Source organism: Lepus europaeus, chromosome 19 (assembly GCF_033115175.1).
Source record: "Lepus europaeus isolate LE1 chromosome 19, mLepTim1.pri, whole genome shotgun sequence".
NCBI lineage: Eukaryota > Metazoa > Chordata > Mammalia > Lagomorpha > Leporidae > Lepus > Lepus europaeus.
In genome coordinates this window covers 5,606,848-5,615,841 of record NC_084845.1, presented here as the reverse complement: position 1 = coordinate 5,615,841, position 8,994 = coordinate 5,606,848, and the positions used below count along the sequence as shown (strand labels likewise).

Sequence of the window (8,994 nt, the reverse complement as noted above, 5' to 3'; positions counted from 1 at the left end):
TCATCCGGGGGCCCCCTGCCCCATGTTTACACCTTGTTTCTCTGCTGGCTTCTCTTGAGCCCACCCCGCTGGAGCTGGCCCTCGTGGGCATCTAGAAGCTGTGGACGGCCAGGTGGGGCCTGCTCCTGGTATGGACGGCGGTGTGGGAGGGAAAGCCCACAGGCAGGGGCCAGGAGCGGCAGGGCAGGTGCCCCCTGCCGTGCGTGGTCCCCACTGGGAGCCCTTCTGGAAAGAAGTGTTTGTTTTCTAAGGGCTGCGACAGCTCCGGCTGCCATGGGGGACAGTTCCTCTTCTGGGGCCACTTTTCTGACCCCACCCTAGGGGCTCCTGTGGGGCTTCCTCTTGGTGTGACATTAAGATCCCAGATCTCTTCGCCCTGGAAATGCTGTCGCTGCTGGTGCCCCTGCTGTGGGCAGGTGAGTGGCTGTGGGGCGTGGGGCCATTGGGCGGGCTGGGCTGGGCTGACCTCGTTTCTCTGTAGGGTCCCTGGCTCAGGTTGGGAAATACCGGCTGGAAGTTCTGAAGAGCATGACAGGGCAGGAGGGCCTGTGTGTCCTGGTGCCCTGCAGCGTCCACTATCACCTCCAGCACAACCGTAGAGCCTTTGTCCATGGCCTCTAGTTCCGGAAAGGGGCCCATGTGAACTTGGACGCTCCAGTCGCCACAAACAGTTGGTACAGGAAAGTGGACGAGGGGACCAAGGACCGATTCCACCTCCTCGGAGACCCCAGGACCAACAACTGCTCTCTGAGCATCACAGACGCCGGGGGGCACCAACACTGGGTCCTACTTCTTCAGCTTGCAGAAATGGAGCCAGCCACACCACAGTTACCTGGAGTGATGGGTAAGGGGTGCACCCATGGCCCCAGGGCGGGGCTGGGATCCCTGATCCTCACCTTGGGAGGGACCCAGGGGTTCTGACAACATGGGGGACTGGCTGTGGGTGTGGGTGTGCGGAGACAGCTGGCCTAGGGTGCACGTCGGGGGTCCCTGTCTCCAAGATCTGGATCTCTGTCTCTCTCCTTCCCAGCTCTGACACAGACCCCTGACATCCACGTCCAGGGGACCCTCCAGTCTGGTCACCCCATGAGCATCCTCTGTGCAGTGCCCTGGGCTTGTAAGAGGGGGACACCCCCCACCTACTCCTGGATCGGGGATGCCCTGACCTCCCTGGGCCCCACGATCGCCCACTCTCCAATGCTCACCCTCACTGCTGGGCGGCACGTCCACGGCACCAACTTTACCTGCCGAGTGACCTTCCCTGCAGCGAGAGTGAGTGTGGAGAGGACTGTCTGGCTCAACGTGTCCTGTGAGTGCCAGGCTGGAATGCCTGGGGCCCTGGAGGCAGGGGTGTTGAGGGGTGGGCAGGACCAGGGGTCGCATGTTCAAGTCCTGGCAGCCAGGGCTGAAGAGGAAGGAAGGGGCCTCTGTGGGGAGAGTGCCAAGCCTTCCTGGCTCTGAGAAGGGAACAACTGTGTCTGTGTGTCCAGATGCCCCGTGGAATCTGACCAGCACTGCCTTGCAGACAGACAGCACAAGTAGGGTGCGACTGCTGGCCCATGGGGCTGCGGTGCAGGGGTGAGGCTGTCTCCCTGCTCCAAAGAGGAGCTGAGATTTCAGAACACAGGCGAGAGAGAGGCTGTGGCCAGCCGTAGGAGCTGTAAAGGATGGGTCAGAAGCTCCTGGGCCGCCGGTGTCCCTACAGACAACGCCACAGCCTGTTCCTTGCTCCGTCCACTGAGTGAGGCTGGCACCAGTGCTGGGCGACGTCCTCCCCCCAACACCTCCTGCATTCTCTGTAGGATCAAACCCTGCCGACTCCTTTAGATCCCTGCATTTTGATGTGTTTTTTAAAATATTTGTTTACTTGAGATGGAAGGAGAGAGAGGGTGGGAGGGATCCCAACTGGTTCACTTCCTAAATGCTCTCAGTGGCCGGGGACAGGCGCTAGGAACTCCATGTGGGTCTCCCCTATGGATGGCAGGGACCCAACTGCTTGAGCCGTCGTCACCTGTCGAAGCCTCCCAGGGTGCATGTTAGCAAGAAGCTGAAATCAGGAAGTGGACCTGGGACTTGAAGCTGAGTGCTCCAAATTAGGGCATCTCCACCAGCATCTTAACCACTAGGTGAAATGCCCACCCTACTATTTTCTAAAATTTTTTAAAAATTTATTTGACAGATAGAGTTAGACAGTAAAAGAGAGAGACAGAGAAAGGTCTTCCTTTTGCCATTGGTTCACTCCCTAAATGGCCGCTATGGCTGGCGCTGCGCTGATCTGAAGCCAGGAGCCAGGTGCTTCTCCTGGTCTCCCATGGGGTGCAGGGCCCAAGCACTTGGGCCATCCTCCTCTGCACTCCCGGGCCACAGCAGAGAGCTGGACTGGAAGAGGAGCAGCCAGGACTAGAACCAGAGCCCATATGGGATGCCGGTGCCACAGGTGGAGGACTAACCAAGGGAGCCACGGCGCCAGCCCCGCCCACCCTACTATTACTGTTATTAATAGTAAGTTTCTAATCGCTTCTTGGCCTTTTGGCTAAGATCAAGTGTAATGGTAAATCTGAGATTGGTCTTGGTCTGTTTGAGCTGCCACAACAAAATACCAGAGATGCAGAGAATTAAGCCACAGACATTTATTTCTTGAGCTCGGGAGGCCTGAGGTCCAGGGTCAAGGTGAGGACCCTCCCTGGCCACCCTCTTGCTGCAGCCTTGACCCAGGCAAACTCTCGGTGTCTCGTCCTCAAAGGGCTCAGACCCCTGGATTGTGAGGGTCCCACGCTCCTGAGCTCAGGAATCCTGATTGCCTACCAGTGTGCAGGTAGAGCCTCAGGGTATGGATTTTGCAGGAATACAGTTTAGCCCACGGCCAAAAGCAGTGAGAATTGTCAAATTCAGCACCTCCCGTTACCCTCAGCCTCCGAAGGGGATCTTTGGGTAGATGTTGAGACCCAGCAGACACACAGTAGACACACACCCCACGTCGCCATTCAACCTCTTTATTACTTGTAGATTAACTTTTCATTTTGGAGTAACGTGAATTAAACTCAAACTTTGGATATGATGGGGAACTCCCGGGGTCCACCCACAGCAAAATTTCTTTCTGGTGAATGACCCCAAGGCTTCCCGATTTTAAGTATATTACCCTAAAAGGCACTTCGCTGCTCTTCCACTACTGGAAAACTTTTATGTTGCTTGTTTTTTGCTGATTCAATCAGTTCAGCAAGAAATGACTGCAGAAACATCCCCATACGTGCGTGTGTGTCTGTGGGATACTTCTCTGGCTTGGAGGAGAGGCTACATTAGTAACTCCTACACACGGTGCTAACTGGTGCCGCGTGGAGTTTGTCGTAATTATGCTCCACGCAGCCACGTGCCATTCTCCCACCAAGCCTTGACCTCACTCTGGTTTTACCTTGCGCTGTCTTTTTTGGTGGATGGCTTCAGTACCTTTCATTACGTGTGAGAACCATTTTCTTTGTGTAGGATTTGTTTTCTTAAGGATTTAAAGGTGCTCTTTTCATCTTAAGAAAATCCCCTGTTAGTCAAAAGGATATACGCCCAGTGTCGCGATGACTGGTACATACCAGCCATCCACTGGCCACACGTCTCAGTGGCTTGTTTTCAAATCCTCCAAGGTTTCTTGCAGTCAACCTTTCACTCAACCTTCCAGGGCCGTCGCAAGGGCGTTTCCACACCTCAGCTGTGGTTGCACCTCCTTGTCTGCCCCCTGAGATGCTTCCATGCCGGCACCGTCCCCTAGCCGGGGCCCATCCTCCGGGTCCTCCTTAAGTCTCTCCTCCCCTATGAGGACAGTCTCAGCCCACCCTCGCCCCATCACAGAACACGTGTGAGGTCCGAGGAGCCTACAGACCCGGATGAAGGTCCTGGCTCCTGGCTTTCGCCTGACCCAGCCCTGGCTGTTACAAGCATTTGGGGAGTGAATCAGTGGATGGAAAATCCCTCTCTACCTCTCTTTCCTCTTCCTTTCTCTCTCTGTCTCTCTCTCTTTCTGTACGTGTGCTTTAATTTAAATAAACAAATCTAGACTTAGATAAGGAGAGATTTTATTCAAAAGAATTATTGAAATAGGAGAGGGAGGCTGTTGAAATAAGGAAGAGGCCTCCTATTTGCCACAAACAAGTCTTAACATATTTTAAAAGATTGAAATCACACACAGCATTTTTCCCCATCAAAGTGAAATAAAAACTATAAATCTATAACAGAAGGAAAATGAAAATTCACAAATACACAGAAATTGCACAGCACACTCTTAAACAACCAACAGATCGAAGAAAGAATCACAAGGGAAATTAGAAAATACCTCGTGATAAATGGAAACCAAGACCACAGCATACTGAAATGTACGGTATACAGTGAAAACAGTGCTGAGAGAGAAACCCACGGCTGTGACACAGCACAACAAAGGAATGATCTCAAGTCAATAACCTAATGTTATAGCTGAAGGAACTAGGGAAAGAAAAATTAAATCCAAAGCTAACAGGAAGGGAGAAATAATCGAGATGAGAGTGCCGACAACTAAAGCAGAGCACAGAAAGACGACAAAATCAGCAAAAGAGAAAGTTGGTCCTCTTAAAAGACCAGCAGTGGATCAATTTTTAGCAAGACTGGCTAAGCAAAAGCGTTGGATTATGAAAACGAAAGAATTATCACCCACGTCACAGAGCTGACAAGGACCACAGGAGACTGCTCTGAGCAACTGTGCACCAGCAAATCGCATAATCTAGACGAATGGACAGATGCCAGTGCTGCAGGCGGAGGACACCGGTTCTAGTCCCAGTTGCTCCTCTTCCAGTCCAGCTCTCTGCTGTGGCCTGGGAAAGCAGTAGAAGATGGCCCAAGTGCCTGGGCCCCTGCACCCGCATGGGAGACCTGGAAGAAGCTCCTGGCTTTGGATTGGCGCAGCTCTGGCTGTTGTGGTCATTTGGGGAGTGAACCAACGTAAGGAAGACCTTTCTCTCTGTCTCTACCACTGTCTGTAACTGTACTTGTCAAATAAATAAATAAAATCTTAAAAAAAATTATTTTTCCCATAAATCTAAGGCTGCTCAAAAAACAAGAGGATGTTAAAGGTGTGACATTTTCCCAACGGAATAGGAAGTAGCATCACCCTTCAGAGAAATCAGACCACAGAAGATACCACTATACACACACCAGAATGGCTGCAGCGAGACGTCGGCTGTGTCCACACGTTGGCACGGATGTGGAGCACACGGGACCCCTCCGCTTCAGGGGTGGAGCAGAAATGGTGTGACTCAAAGCTCCACGCACGGCTGAGGTAAGAAATCCTGAGGCCCTTCCCTCTCAGGCCTGTCTGTCGTTAAATGAAGACCCGCTGGTGCGTATGAAATGCCCTCAATATTCAAAGCTGAGGAAACACCACTTGGGGCGAAAAAAATGAAATATCCCCCTCCTATTGACCTTACATGCTAGTGGGACAGCCAGACCCCAAGCACGTGCCTCACTTGGAGGTATTTTTGAAAATGTGTAATGAGGCCGGCGCCGTGGCTTAACAGGCTAATCCTCCGCCTGCGGCACCGGCACCCCGGGGTTCTAGTCCCACTCGGGGCGCGGAATTCTGTCCTGGTTGCCCCTCTTCCAGCCAGAGATTCTGGCAAAAAGTCCCAAGGCTCTGGGTAAGAGTGGTCTGTGGCTGGCGCCGTGGCTTAACAGGCTAATCCTCTGCCTTGCGGCGCCGGCACACCGGGTTCTAGTCCCGGTCGGGGTGCCGGATTCTGTCCCGGATGCTCCTCTTCCAGGCCAGCTCTCTGCTATGGCCCGGGAAGGCAGTGGAGGATGGCCCAAGTGCTTGGGCCCTGCACCCCATGGGAGACCAGGAGAAGCACCTGGCTCCTGGCTTCGGATCAGCGAGATGCGCTGGCCACAGCGGCCATTGGAGGGTGAACCAACGGCAAAAAGGAAGACCTTTCTCTCTGTCTCTCTCTCTCACTGTCCACTCTGCCTGTCCAAAAAAAAAAAAAAAAGTGTGTAATGGGCATTGTGAAAAAACGGATAGGGTTAAACAAGAACAGAGGGATCAGGGTTGGAGGGTAGCTAGCGGTTTTCATGGGCACCGTTAAGAACGGCCTCGCTGACAGAAAATTGGCGCCAAGATGTCTTGTCTACGGCCTCATCCATCGCTACTCATGGGCTCAGGCCGGAAGACCTCGGAGGAGGGCGGACCCTGCACTTTCCTGATTGGCTCTAGGGGCTGTACGTCAGCCGCAAGAGGCAGGCGCCCGAGGGCGTTAAGCTCCAATCGCCTCCCTGATTGGCTGTGGCGTAGCGCATCCAGCTGCTGATTGGCTGCCGGGGTTGCCGCGCACTTCTCGCGGCCGGGCACCAGCAGGACCCAGGGCGAGGGTGACAACCGTGCAGGTGACTGGTCGGTGGCCAGGCGATGCGGGGCCTGTTGGCGATCCTGGCCATCGTTGGGAGCGGGCCCGGTTGAGGCTGCCCAACCTGTCAGACTGCGGGTCGCCGGCACACCCTGGGTCTGTTAAGCTGCCTGATTCAGTCCCCAGAAGATGGACGTGGAGAGGGGAGCCGGCCGGGGGAGAGCTGGAGCACAGCTGGGTGACCGCAGGTAACGGTTCTGTACTTGAAATCTGCTGTGCCTGCTCCCAGGCACCCCTACCACTCGGGTCCCCTCCCCTAGTTCCTCCGTGGTTGAGGAACTTGACAGGTACGACCCAAACCCAACAGGTGCCCAAGGCAGGGTGGGTGGGGTACCAGGGATGGGGGTGTCCGGGGGAGAGGTAACTTCGTGGTGACACCAAGGCCAACACAGTCCCGGGACCTGGGACACAAGAGCACTGTGTAGCCCGCGTTACAGGATTGTTGGAGGTTACAGAGGTAACAGGTGGTGCCAGGTTGGCAAGGCAAGCTCAGCAGTTGACCTGCTCTGGGGTTTTTGCCACCCTCCGACCTACGCGCTACCGAGGCTGGTGTCGTGGCTTCACTCAGGCTAAGCTGTCTTCTATGAAAATACCTGGCCGTTTCTCACAAGCTATGTTGTAATAAACCTGGAAATGAGAAATTTAAAATCAACTACTTTTCCATAACCATGTTCTACCCATATCATACATCCTTGCTTTGCTATATTCACTATGTATATTTATGAGTACAATATATATGAATATATGTGTATACGCTTAGATACATATATAAAGCTTTTATATGAATGACAGGTCATCCAATTTTCACTTAAATGTGAGATATTTCAGGCATACTGAGAGGCATAAAAATGGCTTACCAACGTTGTATACCTACCATCCAGCTTAAAATTGAAAACACTACCTCTTTTGGACTTTCTTCTCCAAACACATCTCCCATTTTCAAACCTAGCGATAACTGCTATCCTGAATCCAACATAGAGTTATAAGGAATTTAACCTTCTCTGAAGAGAGATCCAGCCACGGCCCTTGGCTGCTGGGAGGAAATCTCTATGCTCTGAGAGGGCCATGTGTCCTAGGAGTGTTACCTCCCCTTGAATTACACCGAATAGTCTAAAAACGAGATTCAGGGAAGGCATGGCCTTCTCTGATTTTTTTTTTTGACAGACAGAGTTAGACAGTGAGAGAGAGAAACAGAGAGAAAAGTCTTCCTTCCATTGGTTCACCCTCCAAATGGCCGCTATGGCCAGTGTGCTGCACCAATCCAAAGCTAGGAGCCAGGTGCTTCCTCCTGGTCTCCCATGCAGGTGCAGGGCCTAAGCACTTGGGCCATCCTCCACTGCACTCCCGGGCCACAGCAGAGAGCTGGACTGAAGAGGAGTAACCAGGACAGAACCAGCACCCCAACCAAGACTAGAATCTGGAGTACTGGCGCTGCAGGTGGAGGATTAGCCTAGTGAGCCACGGCGCCGGCCCTTCTCTGATGTTTTTAACAACGGGACTGGTTTGGAGTGGGAGCTAACCAGACCAGGTGGTCTAACAATGTAATTTAGAATGGGGGCTTTGAATCAAGGGGTATCAGTTTAACGTCAGGGGGATCTGGATAATAAGATCAGCCATGGGGGAAGTCAATCCTGCCCAAGTGATGGGGCCTAATAAAAACTCTGACTCAAGGCTTGGCTGGGCTTCTCTGGTTGGTTAGGTTCTGTGCCGATGGGTGTGTGTGCATCATCACCAGGAAGGTTAAGTTACGCTGTCAGTGACGCCACAGGAAGAGAAGGACTTGGAGCTTTGCGGTTGGAACTTTCTCAGGCTCTGCCCATGGCTGATTTAATCAATATCCATGAGTTGTGAGTGACAATAACCCTGAGGGAAACAGCTTTCAGTGAACCCTGTGAGTACATCTGGTGGGTTATCAAACCCAAGGGTAGTCCTGAGGACCCAAAATCTTGCAACTGATTTCAGAGTTGCGAGTGGTCAGAAGAGATCCCCAAGTCTGCAGCTGGTGTCAGAAGTGAGGGCATCTTGTGTGACGTTCCCTAGCTTTGCAGTTGGCATCAGAATGGGGTTTAATAGAACAACCTGAATCACTGAACCATGGTTTGTAAAAAGGAAGGGTGTGAGGTTGGGATGACTGACCTTTGATTCTTGGACTGTAAGGAGGTGACCCACAAGTATGGAAATGAGGATTTCTGTAGCCAGTTCCAGAAAGTACAAGCTACCAGTGGTTTTTCACAATGATGGAGCCAACCCTCATTCATAGATGCATAAGGAAACTAGCTAAATATGCGTTGGCTTGGTTGGTTGCATCTGTAACAGCTAAAATGACCCTGGACCAAGCTTGGGCTCTGATCAGTTTGAGCTGCAGCTGCAGCTGGTAACCTCAGGGCCATTGCTAAAGGGAAAAGTTATGCTGAAACAACACACAGCAAAGATCATGGTGACTCACAAGAGAATGAGGAAATACAGGGAGAATTAAGGGGGACACAACAAATGGTGGAAATCTTATAAGAAGACATCAGTGGAGTTAAAACAAAAGTCTCTATGGAGCACCCTTGGAAATTAGCTGGACCAATGGGACCCC

At 52.4% G+C, this 8,994-nt stretch overlaps 1 pseudogene; it reads left to right on the top strand.

Moving 5' to 3' along the window:
* Window positions 1-382: 382 nt before the first annotated feature.
* On the top strand, window positions 383-3,848 carry LOC133747572 (myeloid cell surface antigen CD33-like; annotated as a pseudogene).
* The last annotated feature ends 5,146 nt before the right edge of the window (window positions 3,849-8,994 follow it).